General features: G+C 41.9%; 1 long non-coding RNA gene across 5 annotated transcripts in view; it reads right to left on the bottom strand.

Moving 5' to 3' along the window:
* Positions 1-12,666, bottom strand: part of LOC309377417 — a 204,505-nt gene extending 191,839 nt beyond the window's left edge. For 4 of the 5 annotated variants that reach the window (XR_014171538.1, XR_014171539.1, XR_014171540.1 and 1 more), the window contains exon 1: positions 12,473-12,666. This is a non-coding gene — a long non-coding RNA (uncharacterized lncRNA). Of the gene's footprint in view, positions 1-12,368; positions 12,405-12,472 lie in introns of those variants that run through there. The other variant, XR_014171541.1, reaches the window with a different exon arrangement.
* Positions 12,667-26,614: the final 13,948 nt, after the last annotated feature.

Here is a 26,614-nt window from a genome sequence, read left to right on the forward strand (position 1 = left end):
GAGGAATATTTTCAAAGTCACACATTTTGTGCTTATAGACACTGATTTTCAGTTTGGGAGAGATGATGCTGTGATCTGAGGTCCTTCAATAATATTTATTCAGAGTTATACACTTTTAAGGGACGCGGGTGGCGCTGTGGGTTAAATCACAGAGCCTAGGACTTGCTGATCAGAAGGTCGGCGGTTCGAATCCCCGCGATGGGGTGAGCTCCCGTTGCTCAGTCCCTGCTCCTGCCAACCTAGCAGTTTGAAAGCACGTCAAAGTGCAAGTAGATAAATAGGTACCACTCCGGTGGGAAGGTAAACGGCATTTCCGTGCACTGCTCTGGTTCGCCAGAAGCAGCTTAGTCATGCTGGCCACATGACCCGGAAGCTGTACGCCAGCTCCCTCAGCCAATAAAGCGAGATGAGCGCCACAACCCCAGAGTTGGTCACGACTGGACCTAATGGTCAGGGGTCCCTTTACCTTATACACTTTTATTTTGGGATTTATTTCTTTATTTGTACTGTCATCTACTGGCACTGTTTTATATTGTATTCTGTGTTGGGTGCTTTCAGATAGAAAAGGGAGCTATATATAAATAGCAATGCACCAGCATCTGTAGAGTTTCTGACATCTTTGCTCAGGACTTTGTGGCAGGCAAATAAGCCGTGTCTGTTTACATGTATGCCAATTTTTATAGCAAGTGCCAGGTACATCAAGATTTATGAACCCTCTGAATGGCCATAAATAATACTCATCAGCATCACCTTAATCTACCATTCTGCTAATGTTAAAGGGTTTTTAAAGCCTGGTCACCTTCTCTGTCTTGAATAAATAGTATCTTTAATCCATAGAGAAACAAGTTGCTCACAAACTACATCGCAGGTCAGAGGCATATAACAAGCCAAACCTAAGCTGTGTAATGCCACAGAACTCTCTCAGTGGATCACACCAAAGATTCATCAAGTAGGGATGGACAAATGAAACTCTTTCGGCTTCTCCCAGTTTCTCATTTTTCCACTCCTGAGTACAGTTCTCTCCATTTCCACATCAAGTTCTTTTTGTTTTTAAAAAAATACGTCTGAATGAAAATTTGTACAAATCTTCAGGTTTCATTTCACCTTATGCACACATTTTTTTTCTATGAAATTTTGTCTATTTTCACAAGCAACTTCCCCTAATACAATGCAGTTATATAATAAGATACTCTGAAACTGACTTTAAGGTGCCCATACTGGAAGAAAGGAACTACAAAGAACAATTATAACATGAAACAGATGTATAATAATCGATCAAGATTATCACTAGTGGGCTGAATCAAGACAAAGGGTTTTTTATCACTCCAACCTTACAACTGTATCCTTTATACACCTGCCAACGATGCCGTCACTTTGAGCATTGGATGAAGTGGGCCTGAGTCCACAAAAGCTTAGGCTGTAATAAATTTGTCAGTTTTTAAGGTGCCACAAGACTCTCTGTTGCTTTTGCTGATTTACGTGGTCCTGTTTGTCTATTGATCCTTCCACATCCATCAAGCCTCAGCCCTAAATGGAATTTCCGTTGGGCAAACAAACTGAATCCACACACTGCTCCTGCAAAATTTAGTGGTGGGGAGTGAAGGGAATAAGAGATTCATTTTTAAAACATAGTGGCTTGCACAAAAATGAGATTATTATGTGTAATTGTAGAGCTGTTGGCTGGATTTGGTGCATTCATAATTTATGATCGTATCTTCTGTGTTTGTTGTAGATGGTCGTGCACAAACTAATCAAGCCCTCTTGCATGGTATTAGATTTTTAGGGAGTTTTTCATCTCAATGCTACCAATCAATTTTCCAGGCTAATGCAGTAGCAGGTCTCACATTTAAATGCAAGCAGCAGAGTCTGCTCTTAAAAGAAAACCATCTCATTAAAACTTAGGGAGGAAAGCTTGTTCTTAGGCTCATATAAAAGCTTTTCACTCTTTGTAGGACCCCAAGGAAATGATCGTCACCATCACCACCCCCTACTTGCAGTCTAACTTCTAACTTCTAACTAATGTTTAGTTTCTCATCTGGTGCTGATGACGGTAGAATCACATGGCTATGCTTTTCACGCTTGCAACTATCGTATCACAGAATCCTCATTCACCACTTCTGTCACTGTAAGGTCACTTCCAAGGCATCATTCAAAGCCCTCTTATACCAGTCTTGGCTTCCTAAGAGGGTAGAGGGCTAAGGGGATGTATTATATATATTGTTTTTATGTAGATAATGTTCTCATACTGGAGGATAAACCTTAATGGTTACTAGAAGATATACAAGTGTCATCGCTATTGTGGACTTTGATATTTGATAAGCTGCAACATGTCCACTTTCAGAATTTGAAGGTTTGGTGAAACACTATTGTAGCGCTACTAAGGGTTTCATCTCAAGCTTATTGAAATCAGACATGAATGGTACAGGAGGTCTTAAAATAATATAAGAGCAAGAACTGAGTGTTTTTGTCCAACCAGACCATGTCCTTGAACTCTGATAATAACTCTTACTCATAGAAACTAGCCTAGAAAGCAATCCTATACATATGAGGCTGACATAAAGTAAGCCATTGGAAAATTAAGCTGGCATGAAGTTACATCAGGTCCAAACAGGTCTTTGAAATGCTTGTTTTTCTCCTTCTTCTGGCCAGGTTGCTGGATCATGCGACCAACCTGAATGGGCTGAGGATCCAGCCTGTGTCCCGCTCTCTGGTCCTGCCCTCAGAACTGTTGCAATGCGTGGAAGCCCCACATGAAGCACTGAGGAGTCGACTGTATTTTAAGCAGGACTTTATTCCAGTTGCAGCCTTGCATCATCATAAAGCAGTCTTCTTACATCTAGGAATCAGCATCCACAACTGGGATTTGCATACAGAGGAGAAGCCAGTGTAGGGGAAGTGAACCATACCTCTTTATACTAACTGGCTATAGACCAATCAGGCAACTCCCTATGTCTCGTGATGCTCACTCATCACTGAGTCAGCATTTCCACTTAGCACAGAGTGTTAACTCTTTGATACCCACAACGCTCCAACAAGAACACTCACTTGGGGGGGGGATTTGCACAGGCTGGAATGAGCACGTTACACCAGGGAATCTTTAGTTGAGCCAAGCTGGGGATGGAGCAGAGATCCACTGCATCCTAAGCAGCTCACCCCTGCAGATCTTGCCATAGGATTACCCCCTAGTGTACAAAGGCAACATCTACATCAGTTTTTTTTAAATGATATTTTATTAGATTTTACAAAAGTTAACAACAATTAAATTAACTAAAATCACAAAACCAACAAACACACACGTCAAAAATACAAACAAAAAGACAGGAAAAAAATTTAAAAAACATGAAAAAGAAAATTCAGCATTAAAAAAACTGTTTCAAGTTAATACCCTTCCAGATCTTATTTTCCTTACTTCCACCCGCCTTCCTTTCATGTATTCCACTTTAAAAATTAATTCAGCAATTAACATATTATTCAAATTCATCCTTTATCCTTCCCTTTATACTCTTATTTATCTTAATCACTAGAACCCCTTCATTTCATTTACAATGCCCTTAGCATTCATAAATTTTACAATGTTTTTGTAGGTAAACTTTAAACTTCTTCCAATCCTCTTCCACCTGCTCTTCTCCTTAATCTCGGATTCTGCCGGTCATTTCTGCCAGTTCCATATAGTCTATTACTTGCATCTGCCATTCTTCCAGGGTTGGTAAATCTTGTGTTTTCCAGTGCTTTGCGATGAGTATTCTTGCTGCTGCTGGAGCCATCTACATCAGTTTTGCCTCTGGCACCACCTGCTACCAGCATGTGAACCCACCACCTCAAAAAAGCTTATCCCAGACAGCCCTCTAACTGAAATAGGTTCTCCCATCCTGGAGCCAGAAGAAAAATGTGATAGGACTGGCTTGACACGGTGGGTGTAAATTGTTAAAACACACACACACCAACTTTCTGGAGGCACTCGTTGCTCATGAGTAGATCTAAAAATGAAAGAGCTTTATTATTATTATTTTTCTCCTCTCCTTTAGAGCTTCTGTAGTGGTAAAAATTACTTTAGATCTGTAAGGAATGTTAGCCCTTTCAGCAGAACTTTCCGTACATACTGCAGAGTTAATGAGGGCTCTTTGCTTGAAGCGATCTCTTCAAAAGACAGGCACCAAAGAGAAGGGAAATCACCAGTGAATCTTTATGTACCTGGGATGAGGCAGCCTATTTGAAGCCAGGCAATCAGCTCCAGAGTTTAGAAAAGCTGGAAATGTGTGCATTAGTTTTTTGTGGTGGTGTTGGTGTTTTGTAACTTCCCTGATCAGTTCTATCAACAACAACTATACATTTTCCGAGAATGACTTGTCTGCCATTGCCATCCATTTCCAGCAAAGTGTGTTGTTGGACTTGTTCTAGACAACCTTTGAAATTTGCACTGGCGCCAGTGAGGCCAGCAACCCATATAAACAGAGAGAGCAAGAGAACCCCAAAATTCTCTGACAATGGCAGACACACAATATTTCCATGGTGGACAAGCTTAGGTGGAAAGTATTCCTTGAGGGTCAAAAGTCTGAAAGTCACTAGTCCAGGGTAGCAGAAAAAGGAAAAAAAGACAACTTTGAATCAGTCCTGGGAGGAGCTGCCAGGTAACCTCCAGCCGTTTATACAGGAGAAATTTATATACTGGAAAAATACCATTTATATACTGGAGAAATACCAACTAAAGAACAATGGCAAGAGAAGTTGATGAACTATGTAGAACTGGCAAAAATGACAGATAGACTAAGAGAAAAAAGGCAAGAGAGACTTTGAAAAAGATTGGGAACCATTCATATTATATTTGCAGAAACAAAGAAAGTCAATAGATTTGATGGCAGGATTTAAATAAAGACTCTCCTCCCTGCAAGAGAGGGGAGTGGTTGTGGGCGGGAGCCCGAGCTCCGCCCCTAGCAGGGGGCGTTAGCCCCCTGCCATCACCTCACCTGGCTGGCGCCCACGCCCCTTAGCAGGCATCCAACCAGGTGCCTGGGGGGGGCGTGTTCAGCAGCCTTTTGCCGCGGCGGCAGCCTTCGCCCGGCCTCATTCTTCGTCCTCTCACCACGAGTCACCCACCCTCCACTCCCTTTTAGTTAGGGCTTAGGTCACTGGCCTTGCTATGGACCTTAGGTTGGTCGCCCTGGTTGTCTAGGGGGCCTGGTAGGAGTTTTTCCATTTGGCATTAGGCCTTTTTGGTTTTTTCGCCTACCTCGTAGCAATCGGCACAACTTTTTGTGGTATTGGTGGGTAGGTTAGGCATTGGAATAATGTGTTGTGCTGTGTCGAAGAGCTAGGTGTGGCCATCGCCTATGCCTTCAATTTTTAGGGGTATTCCGTTAAAGGAATCTGGCGGTCGTGTATTCTGTCCGATGCCTGCTTGGCGGGAGGCCATGGCACGACCCTCGGTGACATTAGGGGTGAGCCTATAGTTGGATCGGCATCAACTGGCTCCACCTACTGGTGAATAAACCCACTTGTTCAAATGCCTAAGCCAATACCTTTTCACTGCTGTAATCAATAAAGTTGTGGCCTTTCCTTGCCCATTAACCTTATATCATGTGTCCATGTGTATTCTTTCCACATTGCGGGGGTCGGGTCCTCGAACCACAAACATTCACATTATTAGCATTAGAAAATGTTTGGAAGATAGTGAAATATGATGGTGTGTTTACAGTTATTTTTATGTCTTTAGGCTTGAAGTTATGTTATTAATAACTGTTTCTGTTGAGAGAGCAAAGTGGGTGAAAATAGAAGCAAACCAGAAGCGGAAGTTGGGGAAAGCCTTGGAGGGGAGGAAGGGAGGAATATATAGTAAATGTTAAGAATTTGAGGTGTATGTAATGAATGAAAAAGAAAAATGAATTTTAAAAAGTTTGTGTGTGTGTGTGCATATGTGTGTGTGTATATATATACACAGTGGTACCTCAGGTTAAGTACTTAATTCATTCCGGAGGTCCATACTTAACCTGAAACTGTTCTTAACCTGAAGCACCACTTTAGCTAATGGGGCCTCCCACTGCCACAGCACCGCCGGAGCACAATTTCTGTTCTCATCCTGAAGCAAAGTTCTTAACCTGAAGCACTATTTCTGGGTTAGGGGAGTCTGTAACCTGAAGCATATGTAACCTGAAGCATATGTAACCTGAGGTACCACTGTACACACACACACACACACACACACACACCGACCATCCTCATCTACCCCAATGTTCTTCAGTCAATCACCTGCAAGTACAGAACGTTCCAAAAGCTTCTGGCTCAAAGGTCAGTGCTACAAGAATGAGAATCAGGTGGAGGAACACCTACGAAACTCTGGGAAACACTAGCAGAAGAATCACTTAATAGGTTCAGCTAAAGATGCCTGACAAATGCAATGGCATCTAGAGTACATTAGCATGCTCCTGGGGGCACAGTCCAATAATCCCACTCCATTTGCAAAGTATCCGAGATCTTTAATTATCCAAAGCAGACAAACTTTAACTTTATTTACCTTTCATGGCTCCCTTGCACCAACATGCATTATTTATGGAGCGCTGATAAGGCATGCCATAGTCTTGCCCAGCTTCTGTCACCCTGCTAGCCCAAAGGAACAGTGAGTATTGAACCAAACTGTGCCCATATATTGAGTCACCCAAAGCCCACTGACTTGCAAAAGATTAATGAGCAAGTGCAAGAGAGCTGGAGGCCATTAACTTCAATTGGCCATTCATTCTGCAAGTTAACACTGTGGGTGAAATCATTACTGGAATTATGAGTGACTTTAAATTAACTTTTTATATATTCTTCCCATTATAATTTGTTTTGCCTACAGTGTTATTATATTATTTGTCATCTGAATTATAGGTACAGTTTGTCCAACAGGAGCTCTGACACCGAGTACTTTAAGTACAATCGATACCATTTGGCTGCAATGCGAGTTGCGCTCGTTGCAACTTTTTGTGTTATTTTGTTATATTTTAGACTTCTAAAAGGACAGGGAAGACTTTGTCACAATGCCACACATCAGTACATGGTTTGATCATGATAATAAGTAACACTTAATGTATATAAAGAGATGTCTACCATTTACAGCAGGAATGTAGAATGTGTGGCCCTCTAGATGTTGTGAAAGTTCAGACACAAAAGTTATTTTTTGCAAAATCTCAAAAACAGAATTAAAGGTTTTGAGCTGTTGCCATACATCAAGATTTGCCAGGACATTTCAGTGATTTCTGCCTAGACACTGTTTACGCAGAGGCGTAGCAAGGTCAGATGGTACCCAGTGCAGAAATTTTTTTGTCACCCGCCCCCCCACATTGATGACTCGGGGTAGGCTTGGGAGTCATGGGTGGCTGGCACGCTGAATGTCACCCCCAGGACACGCCACCCACCCGTGACTCCCAAGCCTCCCCCAAGCTGTCAAAATGAAGGCAAAGCATTGCAGCTCCCCCTCTTCCCCCAACGGCTCAGGGTAGGCTTGGGGGTCATGGGCAGGTGGCATGCCGCATGTCACCCCCCTCAGTGATGACACCTGAGGCGGTCCGCACCCCTCGCATCCCCCCTTCCTACACTTCTGTGTTTACAACTGCCAAATACCAGCTATGTCCAGGAAATTCCAGGCATATGGCAACCCTACACTGGGCATGCTGCTCTGTGAATGATGGAGTCCCACAACATCTAGAGGGCCAAAAGTTCCCCATCCCTGATTTACAGCCCATAACTTTCAAAATCTCCCATCAAAATACAGTCATAGTAAAACAAGTAATACCTTAGAATTAAAGAGCTGCTTAAAGGTAAAGGGACCCCTGACCATTAGGTCCAGTCATGGCCGACTCTGGGGTTGCGGCGCTCACCCATGTCCCATCAAAGAGCTGCTTACATTATCATAACTATAAACATACCTGATCACTAGCAAGAAAAACACAAGGTTTTGGAGGAAGTTATAACTATCATAAAGGTAAAGGTAAAGGGACCCCTGACCATTTGGTCCAGTCGTGACCGACTCTGGGGTTGCGGCGCTCATCTCGCTTTATTGGCCAAGGGAGCCGGCGTCCAGCTTCCGGGTCATGTGGCCAGCATGACTAAGCTGCTTCTGGCGAACCAGAGCAGCGCATGGAAACGCCTGCCGGAGCGGTACCTGTTGATCTACTTGCACTTTGATGTGCTTTGGAACTGCTAGGTTGGCAGGAGCAGGGACCGAGCAATGGGAGCTCACCCCATCACGGGGATTTGAACTGCCAACCTTCTGATCAGCAAGTCCTAGGCTCTGTGGTTTAACCCACAGCGCCACCCGCATCCTTATAACTATCATACCTACCACAAAATTTTGTATGTCAGGAGTGTTCAAGGCTAGTAGGACATTTATTCAGGCAAAATTCTTTTGTCTTTATATTTATTTAGTCTAATTATTTTCATTTTGCCTGTTCCCTACTTTGCAAAATCAATCTTCTCCATAACTCCCATTTTTGAGCAAAACCATCCTTTTATCTAGCTTAAGAAACCACACTGTGTAGGGATGGCCAAAATAATACCAATGGACAATATCAGGCCTAAGCTAAGCGAAACCTTGCCTTGGCTTAGCACAGGGTGGCAGTGAAAATTATTTGAGAGCAGCAAAGCAGCTGTGAGCTCCTCTCTTGGAGCTCTCACATTTGCATGGTCTTACTAAGCTAAGATCTGTCTTACAACTGCAAGCATTGCATAGTGCCAGGGGACTGCCATCGGAACAGGGAAGAAGAGTTTGAATTTGATATCCCACTTTATCACTACCCTAAGGAGTCTCAAAGCAGCTCACAATCTCCTTTCCCTTCCTCCCCCACAACAAACACTCTGTGAGGTGAGTGGGGCTGAGAGACTTCAGAGAAGTGTGACTAGCCCAAGGTCACCTAGCAGCTGCATGTGGAGGAGCAGGGAATCGAACCCGGTTCACCAGATTACGAGTCCACAGCCCTTAACCACTACACCATGCTGGCTGAGGGGCAGTTGGGTTACAGGGAACCTCTGAAAATCTTGTGAAGCAGTTCCTCTTCCTGTGGTGGGGAAAGCCACACCTCCAGTGGGGAAGAAGGGAAGGGATCAGAGGATGCTGCTGGGAGCCTCAGCACCGCTCTTGCTCAAGCCGGCCAGGAGGGAAGCACGCCTCTTCCATTGCCCACCCTGCACAGAGGTGTAAAACGCAAAGAAGGAAGGAAAAGGCTGGGGGTGACTAAGCTATTATGTTGGGGAAGGACCCAGAAACGACCACTCCCGGATTCTGCTAGCAGACATGAACTTGTGGTACTGCACTGTAAATAGTTTTGCACCAAAATAAAAACCTGTAAAAGACAGGTCAGAGCCCTGACTGGTTACTCACGAGCAACCACCACTGCCATCTGACACATAGGATTCAGAGTTCCTTAGAATTCAACTTCCTGCTAGCTGGCAGGGGAGCCGAGAGGTAGGCTGATAGAATGAAGAAAGGTGCAATTGGAAGCCCATAGCTAGTAAAATCAGTTCAGTAACACTACTAAACAACTAAAAAAAAAAAAATCAGCAGCAGCTGGACTAGAACCATAGATCTCCTCAGACACCATCAAAGATATGGCACGTGAGTATTAACTCACCCGAGCTTCAGCAAAGATTGCTCTAGGCACCTGTCACAGAGTATATTTCATAACTTGTGTCAGGTGCACACAGGCTTTCAGACAGTTTATTGTACTGGATGTGATCCAAGCAATGTCACCATATCCTCCACTCTGATTGTACTTTTCTTTACATCGCTCCTTTCCATGGAGGTCACGTCCCATGCTTAGGGCTTCACCTGAACTGTCATGGCCATCACTAGAAAAACGGAATTGTTTATGGGGCTGCAGCTACTGCGGTAAGTTTTCTTTTCACATCTACTTTGTGTAAAGGCCAGGATCCAGTCCTACCATTAAAGTAAAGTGAGGAAATTGCCCCAGGCAGCAACTGACAGTGGCCAGAGGCAGTAGATTCCAGCCATTTGCCTCTTGGAGGACAGAGTTTCATATGCCATGTAGTCTGTCCTGGAACCTATAAACTACCTGCTGCCTTCAGATGCTATCTTGTCACCAGAGTTGAAGTAAAACCTGCCTACCTGGTCAGCTTCTGAATGTGGAATAGGAGCACGGCACCAACTTGTCCTTTGCCTCAGGAAGAAGGTGTCTTAGGCCAGCCCTGGATAGGCTAAATATCCTATTTTATGACATTTAAATTAGAGGAAGCAGCCAACACATTCTACATCCTCCTCCCGAACTGCTTCCATCTGCCATGAACTCTCTTGCAAAGTTGGAATTATTTCTGGCTTAGAATTTGAGCTGACCTAAGAGATTATTTTGCAACAACAATAATAATAATAAACATTTGTGAAGCCTTTCGGCACTCTCGTCTGACTCATCCTCAAATCACTGTTGATCTCTGTGGTTATCCCATGGTACTCTGTCAAATTCCTGGAACAGAATTCTTCTGCAATTCCCTGCAGCTCTCTGAGCTTCAGCTAAAGTGAATTGCTATAAATGACAACATTTTGCCCTTGAATGAGTTTGTGATGAATACTGCTTATCACATGCAGATACTCCCGACGTGAAAATTGCACAGCTCAGGTTAAACTCCAAGGGGATGCTGTAAAGTAGTACCTACTTTTTATCATTATTTTTATAGAAATGCCAGATCCAGCCCTACTAGGCTGAGGCCATGATCCAAAATAAGTTTGGCGTTCAAATGCCAATAATTTCAAGGAAAGACTGAGAACTTAACTCTGGATGTGGTATGGTGGCTCAAATATTGTGCTTACGTAGGTTTGGGGAAATCCTGTTTTGATTCCTTTGGGATCTTTAAGCCAAGCAGCCCTGGGCAACTCAGTCTCTCTCAGCCTAACCTACTTAACAGAATGGTTGACGGGAAAGCAACTAATCAAATGGAAAGGGAACGCAATTTACCATTACAAGAAATTAATAATAATCATGTAGGGTTTCCCTGCTCACACACATATATAAAGAGTATAAATTTAAGGAGAACATAGCAAGACGTGGAGTGATTTCTTCCATTAGAACCCAGCACAAAACATAGCTGATACAGTATTTACCACTCCCTAACAGGGAGGGGAGGGAGAGAATTAGGTAAAGTAGGCATTTCAGTGTGAACCTAACTAATCCCAGGAAATGCAGCTTTCCTTCAAAATCTGGACTTCTCCAAATTTCCCTATGCATTTCTCCCAAGAAATAATGTGTACAAAATTGTGTATATTAGGGGGAAGCGTGCATTTCATAGGTAAATAAAGTATTTACATACCACCCTCTCTTAAAATATCAGGGCAGTATACAGCAATAAAAAGAATTAAAAACCATTAAAAGCAGTATAGTTCAATCATTAGAAGGATTAGCTATTCAAGAAGATTGTATGTAACTGCATAGGTCTCTTGGCATAAGAAAAGCTCTTCAAGAGACACCTGGAAAGAGTGTCCCATGACATATGACTGCCCACATACATTGCATATATGAATTCACATTTTAATGAAAATAACATACAAAGGTGCATTACATTAAGGACTTCAAAAATATGTATATTGGCAAAATCGCATTAAATATGTGTACATTAGAATAAATGCTCACTAAAATCCTGGCAATTTTCCCCAATGACTTTTTAATTTTTATTATTGCAAACTGATGTAGAAATGTAGCTAATTGAAGATATAGGGAATGAAAAATCAAGAGAAACCAAAAAGAACAGATTTCGGCATCCCTTCTCCCAACCTCCCAAAACTGGTTGCACACCACTGTGACAAATTCTGAATTGAATTGCAATTTCAGTGTACAGTTTGCGCTGTGTGACGGATTCTGCAGGCGTGCCTGAACCCATGCTCTCATCACACTGTTACTCAGTAGTAAATTGGCCCTTACTAATCATTTTACGTGCCACTGATTTAAAGCAGAATTTAAAAGTAAAAGGTAAAGGACCCTGGACGCTTAAGTCCAGTCAAAGGCGACTATGGGGTTGCGGCGCTCATCTCACCGCTTCTGGCGCAACAGAACACCATGACAAGTGCCAGAGCGCACAGAAATGCCGTTTACCTTCCTGTCACAGCGGTACCTATTTATCTACTTGCACTGGTATGCTTTCAAACTGCTAGGTTGGCAGAAGCTGGGACAGAGCAACAGGAGCTCACCTCATCGTGCGGATACGAACCGCTGACCTTTTGATTGGCAAGCCCAAGAGGCTTGGTGGTTTAGGCCACATCGCCACCCACATCCCTTAGTAGAATTTAAGCACATCCTTAACTCTGCAACGGAAATCAATGGGACTTTAAAAAAAAAAAAGTTGATAGGCTGAGTCATGCCTATAGTTCTATGCGCACATGCTATGTATAGTCTCACTTGAGCCACAAACTGAAATGACCCCATTCAAGTATGCCCTGTGCTTTTTCCTACTATGGTCTTCAGCCAGGGGCAACGAGATGGTTTACTTCAACTCTTCTAACCTTATTTTGCTGGTCTGCTTGAGGTTGACCATCATCTTCTGGCTGGAACAAAACCAGATCCAACCTGTTCTGCAATGTCCCTTAAATTATTCACTGGTCCCACAAATTATCCATGAGTTCTTGGCTGGGTTTTTTTAAGCTATAAGGCACAATAGCACCTGCCAGCTGCTATCAGCATCCCAGCCTGAGTTACTTGAACACCTTCTCCTTCTATGAGGTCATTGTGTGACTGCCATGGAAACCATTGTTCAGCATAAGAAAAGCTCTTCAAGAGACACCTGGAAAGAGTGTCCCATGACATATGACTGCCCACATACATTGCATATATGAATTCACATTTTAATGAAAATAACATACAAAGGTGCATTACATTAAGGACTTCAAAAATATGTATATTGGCAAAATCGCATTAAATATGTGTACATTAGAATAAATGCTCACTAAAATCCTGGCAATTTTCCCCAATGACTTTTTAATTTTTATTATTGCAAACTGATGTAGAAATGTAGCTAATTGAAGATATAGGGAATGAAAAATCAAGAGAAACCAAAAAGAACAGATTTCGGCATCCCTTCTCCCAACCTCCCAAAACTGGTTGCACACCACTGTGACAAATTCTGAATTGAATTGCAATTTCAGTGTACAGTTTGCGCTGTGTGACGGATTCTGCAGGCGTGCCTGAACCCATGCTCTCATCACACTGTTACTCAGTAGTAAATTGGCCCTTACTAATCATTTTACGTGCCACTGATTTAAAGCAGAATTTAAAAGTAAAAGGTAAAGGACCCTGGACGCTTAAGTCCAGTCAAAGGCGACTATGGGGTTGCGGCGCTCATCTCACCGCTTCTGGCGCAACAGAACACCATGACAAGTGCCAGAGCGCACAGAAATGCCGTTTACCTTCCTGTCACAGCGGTACCTATTTATCTACTTGCACTGGTATGCTTTCAAACTGCTAGGTTGGCAGAAGCTGGGACAGAGCAACAGGAGCTCACCTCATCGTGCGGATACGAACCGCTGACCTTTTGATTGGCAAGCCCAAGAGGCTTGGTGGTTTAGGCCACATCGCCACCCACATCCCTTAGTAGAATTTAAGCACATCCTTAACTCTGCAACGGAAATCAATGGGACTTTAAAAAAAAAAAAGTTGATAGGCTGAGTCATGCCTATAGTTCTATGCGCACATGCTATGTATAGTCTCACTTGAGCCACAAACTGAAATGACCCCATTCAAGTATGCCCTGTGCTTTTTCCTACTATGGTCTTCAGCCAGGGGCAACGAGATGGTTTACTTCAACTCTTCTAACCTTATTTTGCTGGTCTGCTTGAGGTTGACCATCATCTTCTGGCTGGAACAAAACCAGATCCAACCTGTTCTGCAATGTCCCTTAAATTATTCACTGGTCCCACAAATTATCCATGAGTTCTTGGCTGGGTTTTTTTAAGCTATAAGGCACAATAGCACCTGCCAGCTGCTATCAGCATCCCAGCCTGAGTTACTTGAACACCTTCTCCTTCTATGAGGTCATTGTGTGACTGCCATGGAAACCATTGTTCAGCGATTAGTTCTGGAGGCGTCCTTGACTTCCTGCTTCAAACTTAGCCCCAGTGGTTGTTCTTGGCCTTATCGCGATTCCCCACAGCTATAACAACAGATTTTTGCCTATTTCCCATAATAAATCTACTTTCCAAATTATCTATGTCTGGATAGAGATGTTGATTCAGGTACTGACATTTTTACTCGGCCTCAGTAAAGTCTGGGCCAATCAGCTCTGGAGGAAAACTACAGCTCAATGTGGGACACCTGCCTTGCACGCAGGAGGTCTGGGGTTCCATAATAAACATAAATTAATAATGATGATGATCCCTGACATCTGGAAATGTCCCTTGCCTGAAACTCTGGAGAGCCACTAAGCTACATGAAGCAACGATCTGACTCAATACAAATCAAGATAGCTCAGTCGGTAGTGCATGAGACACTGAATCTCAGGGTCTGCGACGGCCTGGGACTCGGGCTCGGACTCAGAACCAAAGGAGTCTCAGTCTGCACTGGATCCTTTGCCTCAGGTGGCATCTGAACCAAGTCTGGGGCCTGATTCTGAAGAGCCCCAGTCTTCATAGGTTCCCCTGCAACAAACACCAGCTGGGCTGAGTCAGGGGCCTGAGCCTGGCCCTGGCTCCAGATGCGGGGATTACCTCGTTGCCTTCAGCTGGGCCATCACTTACAGCTGCTCCACTACAGGTTGGGTCAGGTGAGGCTGAGGCGGCCTCTGGGTCTAGTAACTCACCGACGTCTCCCAAGTTGCAGAGACTAAGGTCTGAGAGGAGGAGAGACCTGAGTACTCGCAGGAGGAGTGCTCACCTTCAGGCGAGACAGGGAGGTGAGTCATCAGGGGATCAGGACTGGCCGTTACCCCAACAAAGATAAAAGGCTGTCAGACCCTGCCCCAGGTTGCGGGAGCAACATTGCTGTTTGCCAGAACCTGCCTGTGACCTGACCTTGCCTGGTTTTCCGCCATGTGTCCTGCCTTGGCCCTGCCAGACTGACTCCTCGTGGAATCCCTGGATTCGGGACCGGACCTGGACTGTGCTACTTGGGTTACCCCCGGGCCCAGCACAGGGTTATGGGTTCAAACCCCATGTTGGGCAAAAGATTGTTGCATTTGATGACCCTTGTGGTCCCTTCCAACTTTGCAGCTTCTGTGATTCTAAAACAGCTTCCAATGTCCCTGAGTATAGAGTTTGTGTGTAGATAGGCGTGTTGTGCGAATCAGCTCTCCATGGAGACATTCCTGCTGCAATTTTCATGAGCCTAACAGCTCTAAAAAGAGAGGAAGGGTAGAGTCACGGCACTGATCAGTGACATAAGCAATGCACTGCTCCCTTGGGACCCTATGCTTGGAACTGAATAAGGTATCGCATGAGGGTTATTTTACTGTTTGAACTGGCACTATTCAAAATCCATCAACGCTGTCGGTACTATAGGTGGAACAAGAGGCAGATGAATCCAGCCCTGACTGTAAGTATCTAACCCCAAATTGTTGCTTCCTTCCGTATTCCTTTTCAAGACAACTAGTATAAAGAGGAGACCTGTGGAAGGGAGTGGAGACCTACACAGAGCACTTCACTGAATTAACTGTGTCACAATGTGAGCGGAGCTGAAAGGAGACAGCTGGTTAAGCCTTCGGAGCAGGCTGACATTTTTGTGGGGAGAGTGCAGCGTTCCGCGCTTTTTATTATTATTATTAATGCACACGTAAGTACTCAAAGGAGCCAGAAGAAAAGGGACTAAGCAGTTCTTGTTGATCAACAGATGCTTGTCTTCTTTCTGTCAACAGCTCGCATTCAAGTCAAAAGCAGGCATGATCTAGCCCCCTTTGAAACAGGGGTTTTAGGAGCAGGATTTATAGGAGTGCAGAGTTTCATGAGGGGAAAAAATACAGCTTGAAAGTGCTTTGGGGAGAAATGAAAACCGCTCACCAAATGCAAAGCAAGGCTTCCCCCTAATGGAGAAAGTAGATTTTGCACAACTCTGCTGAGGTTGGATAGCATCTGTTAGATATAAACACATAAAATCTAGGGGTCTCTGTGTGTTGTCAGAGTTTTGTTGAAGGAATTCATAGGCATGCTGGGAGATTTAGGTTTGTGCAGTTAGAGTGGATTAAAAATGTTTTGTTGCCCTAATGCAACAAATCCATTTTTGAAAGGAAACATTGGCTGTCTGCAAATAGGAAAATGACAAAGAAATGCATGGGAAAGTATGGGGTGGTTATTAAAGGGAAGACGTATAAATGTATAAACTCATTGGCATACAATTCATCAGAACGAATGCTCAATAATGAACTGATATAATCTAACCTCCATTTAAGCTTTGTGCAAGCAAATCAGGATGAATGCTCAATAAATGGATCATCTAGGGGAGCCCAAAATTAGATGGACATTTATGTAATGTTAAAGTGTGGCAACAGAAGGGAAATAGATAAATACCAATATCGGCTCAGGAACAGTTGTTAAAGTGTGTGAAAAAATGTAAGTGAGCCAATCTTATTTTCAGTAGAGCCAGATAAAATCAAATGCAGAAGTGGGTTTTGAGAAGTTGGTGCTATCTGGTGGAATGAAATTATTACTCAGAATTATACATGAGATTCCAGAATGCTCAAAGGCATGAAGAAATGGCGTACATTTTTATTTTTATTTTAAATGGAACAAATAAGATCTATGGAACTTTCTGGTTTTTGGTAGCAATGAACTTTAAGGGGAATTGTTTTAAGATGGTCACTCAAGGCAAGTAACTGGTTGGGAAAAGTTAAAGGTTTATGGGGAAGGAGATGGAAAGTTCTAGACATGCAAACCCAGGGAGCCATATGCAATGCTCCACTGGCATGAGAGATTTCTGCGCACGCAACAGAGCTTTCTCTTCCTGTCCTGTCCTCTTCAGTGCCCCGCCCCCTCCATGTATCCTCAAAATCAGCTCCAAAAGGCTGGGGGAACCCCTGGAGCAGATTTAGGGGGCACACAGGGAGGAGAACAGGAAAAGGAAGTCCCCCTGCACCAGTGGAACTGCATGCACAGAGCACTGGATACAGATGAAGGAGTTATATTCCATATGCAGCAAGAGTTTGGGAAGGTGGTAAAGAACTGGAAAATGATAGTGCAGATCATTAGAGATATTTTGATTTTGCAATAGATCCAAATTGTCTGTTTTATTAAAAAGAATTATCAAAATTTCAGTACCTGCACTGCTCATTGTTTTGTGTAGCTCTATAATCATTGATTTGTTTTTTAATTCTCTGTGTGATATGGGTAAGAAGGCAAGAGGATGTTAAATTTGTATTTTGTAACCATGGCATATCTGTGCGGTTTATTGTTTTTAGTTTTTGGTTTTGATGGGTATTGCTTCCGTGCAGGCAAATTTACCATTTACACTAAAAAAAAAACCCACAAATAAAAACAGGAGGGGTTTTAATTTTTTAAAAAATAAAACCTGTAGAGAGATAGGTACTCATTTTATACATTCACGCACTCTCTAGAATTGACTACCCAGAAACCTATAAAAGCAACTGAAAACCAAGCAAGACTTAGCAGCTGAAGACACTTGGTATAAGCAGAAATGGTTAACGTGACAGCATTTTTTATAAAAACCAGCAAAAGTATAACCAGATTTTGAAAAGTTGAGATCTTGTCATTAAATATTAGATGGTTATATCAGATTTTGATAGAGAGGAAGCGTTTCTTGTGTGGTTAGCTGGAATGTGCAAGAGGCTGGAAGAGAATATTATTATCGGGGTTTTGTTTAAGTCAGGACTTTTCCTAGGAGCCATTGGCATCAGAGACCAAGAGAGGCTGACATTGGATCTCCTTCTCTGACATCAGAGCTCTGCCTCTGATGTCAGCGGAGTACCGTATATCCAATCTATCATAGAATCCCATAGAACTGCACCCTTAGTGTAGCAAATGATGTGTGAAAGAGAGAGGGAGATGCAATTTATGTTGTGTAACTTTTCTAGAAAACATTAAATCAAAAGTTACTCTGGTTATTTTCCCAAGCTTACTCTCTGAGGAGCTAGAAGGAGGAAATGGCGTAGGCTGGCAGGGAGAGTGCGAAAAAATCAATGGGTTATTCTCTATCTCATGTTTTTATCAAAGCCAGAGAAGAATTTGGGGGCTTATAAATCACATCTATTCTGTATGAGCCCCACTGCCACCTTCATCCAAGCCTGATAGCCATTCCATGTGAGAGAGATGTGGGTCAGGGACCACCTTCCTTTGTTATTTGGTTCTTGTTTTTTGCTCTGCTGCTGCTATAATAATTTGCAGGAATATTGAAGTATCCCTGCATGTTGCTGGTAATAAGGAATCTTCAAAAAATAACTTCTGATCGCAAAAGAGTCTAGCCAGGATTGTCTGAAGAGTCTTTGATCCCGATTTCCCTCTAATCCCATCTTCATCCACCATAACAGTATCTGTTGGTGCTCTGGAGAGAAGGTTGCTGTTTTTACTGGGGCCGTTTCTAAAGAGGGATCTTCCCTCTGTTGAGGCCCTAGGTAACCCACTTCAAGATCAATAAGCAATTACCAGGAGCAGGATGTCACCAGTGGGGTACCAACAGCTTTTCTTTCAGCAAGTCGTTTTCAGCAAGAGCAGGGCCAGGACTGGATATTATATGTAACCCAATTTTATAACAACCATCTCTGGGGGAAAGGATTGCTTGGATCCACCTCATTAACTGACTAATGCAGCAGTGGATGTTTTCTTTGTTCCTAGATGACAAAAAGTACCACTTTCTAAGGCATGACTTATTGGAATTGTGAGTTACTTCCTTTTGGAATCATTCATTCTGTAGCTGGTTGAGCCGTTTGTTGACTTAGCTAAGGAAGTTTTTATTACAAAAATAGAACCTAACCATGAACTAAACTGACTCACCATATCTTGATTTAATTTAAAAAAAACCACCTATCTAACAGACCTGCTTGCCAGTATAGAAGCTCACCTCTACATTATATTAATGGGGGTTCTCCTAAAAAATGGCTGCTGTAGACCAAAAAAGCACAAACAAGTAAGGAAGCGGAGAAACACCCGCTATTTGGATATCTGAATCAGCCATGTGTGTAGCGAGATTTTGGTATAATTATTTGTGTTCGGATAAGTGATTTTTTGCATAGTAAGCAAGTAGATAGCGAGAAGATTTTTGTAATGAATCATAGAATGTGATACAGATTTGTTCTTATAACTTTTTGTCTATAAATCATTGCATTGATGTTGTTCTTAGCTTCCTCCTGCTTTGAATAAAATAAAATAAACCAGAATCCCAGAAAGCAATTGAAAAGGGCAACTTATTGATATTTTGGAAGATAATTTGTGTCTTACATACGCTTAGATAATGCATTGTGGAGGTTGTGACACCACGGAGAATAAACTCAACAGATGATTATATATTACTGAAATTGATCTGCATACTGGTTAAAAATGCTATTTTAAAATGATATTGAAATGGAGAGTAGAGCGTACAGTAATTTGAAATTCCCTTACTGGCGATACATTTACAACCAGACTCATAATCCAGAAGAAAGATGTTCAAGTTCTTCACAGCTAAATTAAAAGAAGATAAAATACAGGTGAAGAGTTCCTGTTAAACTGTAAGCTCTATTAAAGGAGACTGTGTAAAATGGTCAGTTAAAATGGACCAGTTAAAATGGTTAAGGACACACAAGAAATGATGAAATCACTGACTTAAATCCCTCCTTCATGAACAATGGAATTCCCCAAACAGATATTAACTACTGTATTCCTTAACTTTTTGGACATAAAGAAGAATGAGTAGAATAAGGCTTTTTATTCCAAACACTAATGGATTAAATCAGTCAGTCAAAAGAGAGAAGAAATGGTACCCTTTCATAAGCAAGCCAAACCAGATCTTGTATATTTATACTTGTTTGACAATGCAGGAAAGACAGACCACAAAAGTTAAGTTTTCCCCTGATCCTAAGTATAGCTCTACCACTCACTGATCTCAATATCTCAGCCAAAATGTGTAAGAAAAAACTGATAGATTATTTTAAAGATAATGGTGATAAAGGAACAAAGGATAGCGTTGTCTGGGATGCGAGTAAGGCTGTAATAAGAGGGTTCTTTATCCAACAGAATGCAATCAAAAATAGGAATAGAGAGAAAAACAAAGAGGAAATTCTAAAACAGATAATGGTTAACAAACAAAAACTATCACAAAAACCAAATTGTCAAAAAACGAAGGAAAGAATTAAAATTCTACAAGCCCAGTTTGCTATAATAATAAATAGAGAGGTGGAGTGGAACATTAAAAAACTAAGGCAAAAAAATTTTGAATTTGCGAATAAATCAGGTAAATGGCTTGCCTGGCAAATAAAAAAAAAGGAAGGAGCAAGGTGTAATTAATAAAATAACAGTGGAGGGAGTAGAAAGAACCAACCCCAAAGGAATTAAGAGCGAATTCCTCAGCTATTACAGGAATTTGTATAAAGATCAAGAGAAAGTTGGTTTAAGGAGGATAGAGAGATTCTTGAAGGATAAAAGGGTGCAAAAAATCTCAATAGAGGAAAAGCAACGTTTGAATACACCAATTGGAAATGAGGAAATAGAGGAGGCAATTAAAGATTTAAAGAGGGGTAAGGCACCAGGCCCTGACGGATTCACAGCCAGCTACTACAAAGAAATGAAATCTGTTTTGGTGGGACCTCTAAAAACGATTATGAACAATATCTTAAAGAAAGGAGAAACCCCAGAGACCTGGAAAGAGGCATATATTACGTTTATCCCCAAACAGGATGCAGATCCAACCCAGGTTAAAAATTACAGACCAATTTCACTCCTAAACACAGATTATAAGATATTTGCAGGAATTCTGGCAAGAAGGCTGAAGATTTTGCTATCAGAAATTATCCACAGGGACCAGGCGGGATTCCTGCCAGGTCGGCAGATGAGGGATAACACAAGAAATATAATTAATATGCTAGAATACCTGTCTGTTAGGATTGACAAACAAGCTATAATGGTGTTTGTAGATGCCGAGAAGGCATTCGATAATGTGATATGGAACTTTATGTTGAAGAACTTAGAACACATGGATGTGGGTAACGATTTCTTTAATGGGGTAAAAGCAATATACACAGAGCAGAAGGCCAAATTGATCATAAACAATATGGTGATGGAGGAGATAAGGATACAGAAGGGAACAAGACAAGGATGTCCGCTTTCCCCGTTACTATTTATAACTGTGTTAGAAGTCCTTATGAACTCAATAAGACAAAATGAGAATATAAAAGGAGTATCAGTAGGACAGAATGTTTATAAGACCAAAGCCTTCGCCGATGACTTAGTAATAATGACAGAAGAACCAGCAACGGCAATAGGGGAAATATTAAAGGAAATAGAACAATTTGGAGAAGTGGCAGGCTTTAAATTAAATAAGACAAAAACGAAAATGATAGGAAAAAACGTGGACCCAAAGATAATTGAAACAATCCAACAACAATCGCAGATAGAGATGGTCAAAAAAGTCAAATACCTCGGCATCTGGTTAACACCCAAAAACATAGACTTATTCAAAAATAATTATGAGCCGATGTGGAAGGAAATAAAGAAAGATTTAGAGAAATGGGGAGGGCTAAAATTGCCACTCTGGGGAAGGATTAATGTAATCAAGATGAATGTCTTATCAAGGTTGATGTTTCTATTCCAGACCATCCCTATAATCAAAGGGAGTCGAATCTTTAAGGAATGGCAAAGGATAGTCTCAAGATTCATATGGCAGGGCAAAAAACCCAGAATTCAGTTCAAATTATTGACAGACGTAAAGGAAAGAGGGGGCTTTGCCCTGCCGGATCTGAAACTGTACTATGAGGCATCATGCCTATGTTGGATAAAAGAATGGGTAAAATTGGTGAATACGGAGCTGCTCGACTTAGAGGGCTTCGATAATAGATTCGGCTGGCACGCGTATTTATGGAAGAACAAAAGGAAAGTACACAAGGGGTTTGCAAATCACATTTTTAGAGGGCCGCTTATCGAAGTTTGGGAAAGATATCAAAATCTGTTAGAGCCGAAAACACCACATTGGCTTTCACCTCTCGAAGTAATGAGTATTAAAACCATTAATATGAGAAGCAATTGGGCAACTTATGATCAGCTACTAACTAAGGTTGAAGGGAAATGGAAGCTAAAACCGTATGAGCAAACAAAGGAATATGTTTACGATTGGCTACATCACCATCAGGTGAATCAGATGTTTAGTAAAGATATCAAAGAAAGAGGTTATGCAGATAAAGACTCAAAATTCCAGACAGAAATTATAAATAATAAAGTGAAAATTATATCTAAGATATATAGGATGTTGTTGGACTGGAATTTAGGCGATGAGGAAGTCAAATCGGTGATGATCCGCTGGTCAAGGGATATAGGTCATAGTATACAGTTTGAGGATTGGGAGAAACTTTGGAAGGAGGGGGTAAACTTTACGGCGTGTACTTCGATAAGGGAAAACGTCATGAAGATGTTTTATAGGTGGTACTTGACACCCATGAAATTATCAAAAATGTATAAGGTGGATAATAAGTGCTGGAGATGCAAAGACATAGAGGGCTCCTTCTACCATATGTGGTGGGAGTGCAGAAGGGTGAAACAATTTTGGGAGAAAGTACACACTGAATTGAAGAAGATATTAAAGTACACGTTCATAAAGAAACCAGAAATCTTTCTTCTGGGGATATTAGGACAAGAGATAAAAAAGGAAGATCGCAGATTGGTATACTATGCGGTTACGGCAGCAAGGGTAGTATTAGCCCAGAAGTGGAAACTACGGGAAACCCCAACGGTGGAGGAGTGGAGATCTAAGTTGTCGGATTACGCAGAGTTGGATAGATTAACAGGAAAAGTTAGATACATAAGAGACCAAGTGTTCACCAAAGATTGGGAAAAGTATGTAGATTATCTGGAATGTATTAGTGAAGGGCAAATAACGCTAAAGGGATTTAGAGACGCACTGTGAAAGACTAAGAGTTATTGTGCAAAGCAAACAGGAATTAGGAATCGGTATAATGACAATATAAGTAATGAAACATGTAATTTTATTTATTGCTTCGAATGATTTACGGACAGGCTGAAGGAAGTCCCGTAAGAGACGACTATGTTATATGGATGATATGGAAATGATAATTGCTGTTTATTACTTTTAATTTTTTTTTCTGTGTATTTTTTTTGTATTTGTGTGTTACCTTGTGTTCTTTTTGGAAATAACTAATAAAAAAGAATTAAAAACAAAAAAAACAAAATGTGTAAGAAATAAAATAATTTTAAATAAATAAATTAAAACTTACCTATATAACATGATTTCAATAAATGGTCATGAGACGTTCATAATAAAAACAATCCTTAATCCAGATAATGTAGATCAACAACCAGATCTAGAGAGCTGTTAACTGACCAGTCAGCTAGTGAACTCTGGCCAAGCAGGCTCTCCTGATTGGTTAAAAACCCTTGATGATGTCATCAACATAAGGTTTGTAACAACAATGCAGTGAGGTAGGTAAGCATCATTATGTCATAAGTGCTGTTAACTGAGATCTGTAAGGACTCTAGCTGAGCAGAAAAACCATTTCCAGGACTCAGCAAGAGAAAGAGTTGAATTGACTGGTTTATGCTGATAACATAGCCAAGATATATAGATATAGACTTTAGCTGTCTAGCTATTTATAGAACAAGGAATCTCCACAGCTTACAGTAAAATCCTATGCGTGTCTACTCAGCAGTAAGCCCCATTCAGTTCAATGAGATGGACAAACAAAACAAACAAAATATTTAAATTGTAGCTGAGATCAGTGCAGAACCTGCAGCACTCAGAGAGATCAAAGTCATGAAGCAGTATCTTTAAATAGCCTTAAAATAAAATAAAAAAATATGATTAGTAATGGGACCAAACAATCTTCTTTAGGCAGGATGATCAAGTGGTGCCAACTCCGAAAAGGCCCTGCCCTTCATGAACACTTTCTGTTCTTCAGATGGCAGGGGCACACAGAGAGGGTCTCAATGGAAGATCTAAAGTCCAAGCAGAACCATGAGTATGGAAGTTACTGTATTCTAAATATTCCCCAAGGACAGTTAGGGTTTTAAAGACTAAAAATAGTACTTTACTTGAACCCAGAAATGTATCTGAAGCCACTGCAGATGATACAGTATCTGCTCTGAACAGTGAACATGAGAAAGCATTCTAGAAGTTTATTATCTTCAAAGGCAGCCCCACATAAGATTATACTATAGTACAGTGGTACCTCGGGTTAAGAACTTAATTCGTTCTGGAGGTCCGTTCTTAACCTGAAACTGTTCTTAACCTGAGGTACCTCTTTAGCTAATGGGGCCTCCCACTGCTGCCGCGCCACTGCTGTGAGATTTCTGTTCTCATCCTGAAGCAAAGTTCTTAACCCGAGGTAATATTTCTGGGTTAGCAGAGTCTGTAACATGAAGTGTCTGTAACCTGAAGTGTCTGTAACCAGAGGTACCACTGTAATCTAAAACATGTGGAGGGCATGACGTTGAGGAAGGTTACTGTAATCCAATCTAGAAATGACCAAGACCTGTGGTCTGATCTAGCTTCTCAAGAAAAGAACACTGCTGGGCACTGGCCCAAACTGGTGAAAGACAGTTCCAGCCACTGCTGCTAGCTGACTGTCCAGGATGAGGGTTGGGCCTACAAGTACTCTCAAACGTTGAGCTTCATATGCGAAATAGGCAGAATACTGAAACCTAGCTTACCAGAATACCCAACCAACAGTAGTTCTGTCTTGTCTGAATTAACCTTTGGTGAGTTCACCCTCATCAGAATTCTGGTCATGGACTTCCAATGCCTCCCTGGCACTTGAAGTTAGAAATAGTTAGACACTAGCCCAATTATACGGCTTTCCCAGTGCACTCATGTGGATGTCAAGAGGCAAGATGGATCCTTGTGGAACTCCATAATCCACAAGTTCTGGGGTGGAACAGCAGCCTCCCCACGCCACATTCTAAGATCAACATAACAGGAAAGACCAAACCACTACAAAATATCATTTCCCCCTGCTATTCCTATTCCGGGCAGGTGATCCAGAAGAATACCAGGATCAATGGTATCAAAAGCCAGTGAGAGATCTCAAGGATCAACAGTATCACAGGCTGGCCAAGGCAGGTTTGCTTCCAAAAAATGTTTGGAAGCCAGACTAGATGGGATCTAACTAAACAGTTTCATCAAAGAATACCTAGAGTTGGATCTCTAGCATATGCTCAAAGAGCTTGACTATATAGGCAGTTTTAATAACCACCACTCTGTTTAAAATCTCTTATGTAGGCAAGCTTTTTGAGTGGAGTCAATTTATGTAGGAAAAAATCAGGTTACGTAGTTTCTAGATGTGGGTTTTGGAGTCATTTAGCTATTCTGGCATATGCTATTTTTCCAATGGGTTGTATTTTATCGGGGGGGGGGTGTCAGAATATAAAGTCTTTGGTGTAAGCTTTGGATTGATTTAGCAATGATGGTATTACGTACTATTTGTTTATTGTTTCATTTCACCCTCTAGTTGGGAGATTTAAAGGCTGGTGGCTTGGAAAGAGTACATCCTACATTTGGAGCCCCTTATTCTATATAGGGGACGCGGGTGGCGCTGTGGGTTAAAGCCTCAGCGCCTAGGGCTCGCCGATCGAAAGGTCGGCGGTTCGAATCCCCGCGGCGGGGTGCGCTCCCGCTGCTCGGTCCCAGCGCCTGCCAACCTAGCAGTTCGAAAGCACCTCCGGGTGCAAGTAGATAAATAGGGACCGCTTTCTAGCGGGAAGGTAAACGGCGTTTCCGTGTGCAGCTCTGGCTCGACAGAGCAGCGATGTCACGCTGGCCACGTGACCCGGAACTGTCTTCGGACAGCGCTGGCCCCTGGCCTCTTGAGTGAGATGGGCGCACAACCCCAGAGTCTGGCAAGACTGGCCCGTACGGGCAGGGGTACCTTTACCTTTACCTTATTCTATATAATCTATTGTTTGTATGCCGTGTCTCCATGTAAGTTTGCTCAAAGCAGCTCGCAACACAACAACAACAAATGTAAATCCATGCAGTATAACAGTAACAATCAAATCATTTCAAAACATAATGGGGCAAACCAACAAATAGCAATTCAACATGATAAGGCAATATTATGAGCCAAGACTGGATCGCTGGCTAGTTCCCAGTTACAGAATTGTCTTTGAGAATATTGTGTAGATGATGCAGTATGAAGAACGTTTTCACTTACCCAATGAATTCATTTATATGTAATCTAATGGGTGCAGAACATTTGTTAGGAAAGCAAGCCAGAGTAATATATGTTAGTCCTTTCCTTATCTCTGTCCCTGGACAACCTCATGTTCTGAAAATATTGTAAAAGGAAAAGAAAAGAAAAAGTTCCTGCCCATTATGGGAAAGATAGTCACTTATGTTAAGCACACATTTCCAGGTCTTTTTGATACCTTGCGTAGAATTTTATTTAATGTGCCGGTCCACATTTTAGTCAGTAGGGGGAACCGCCTGCTCATTGTGAAAACATTTCACTTCCCACTTTATTTAGCTTAAATTTTGGTGTTTGACTTCTGCTGTGACTCGGCTCAAAGGTCAAGGCC

This window comes from Podarcis melisellensis, assembly GCF_964234715.1.
Source record: "Podarcis melisellensis genome assembly, chromosome: 9".
NCBI lineage: Eukaryota > Metazoa > Chordata > Lepidosauria > Squamata > Lacertidae > Podarcis > Podarcis melisellensis.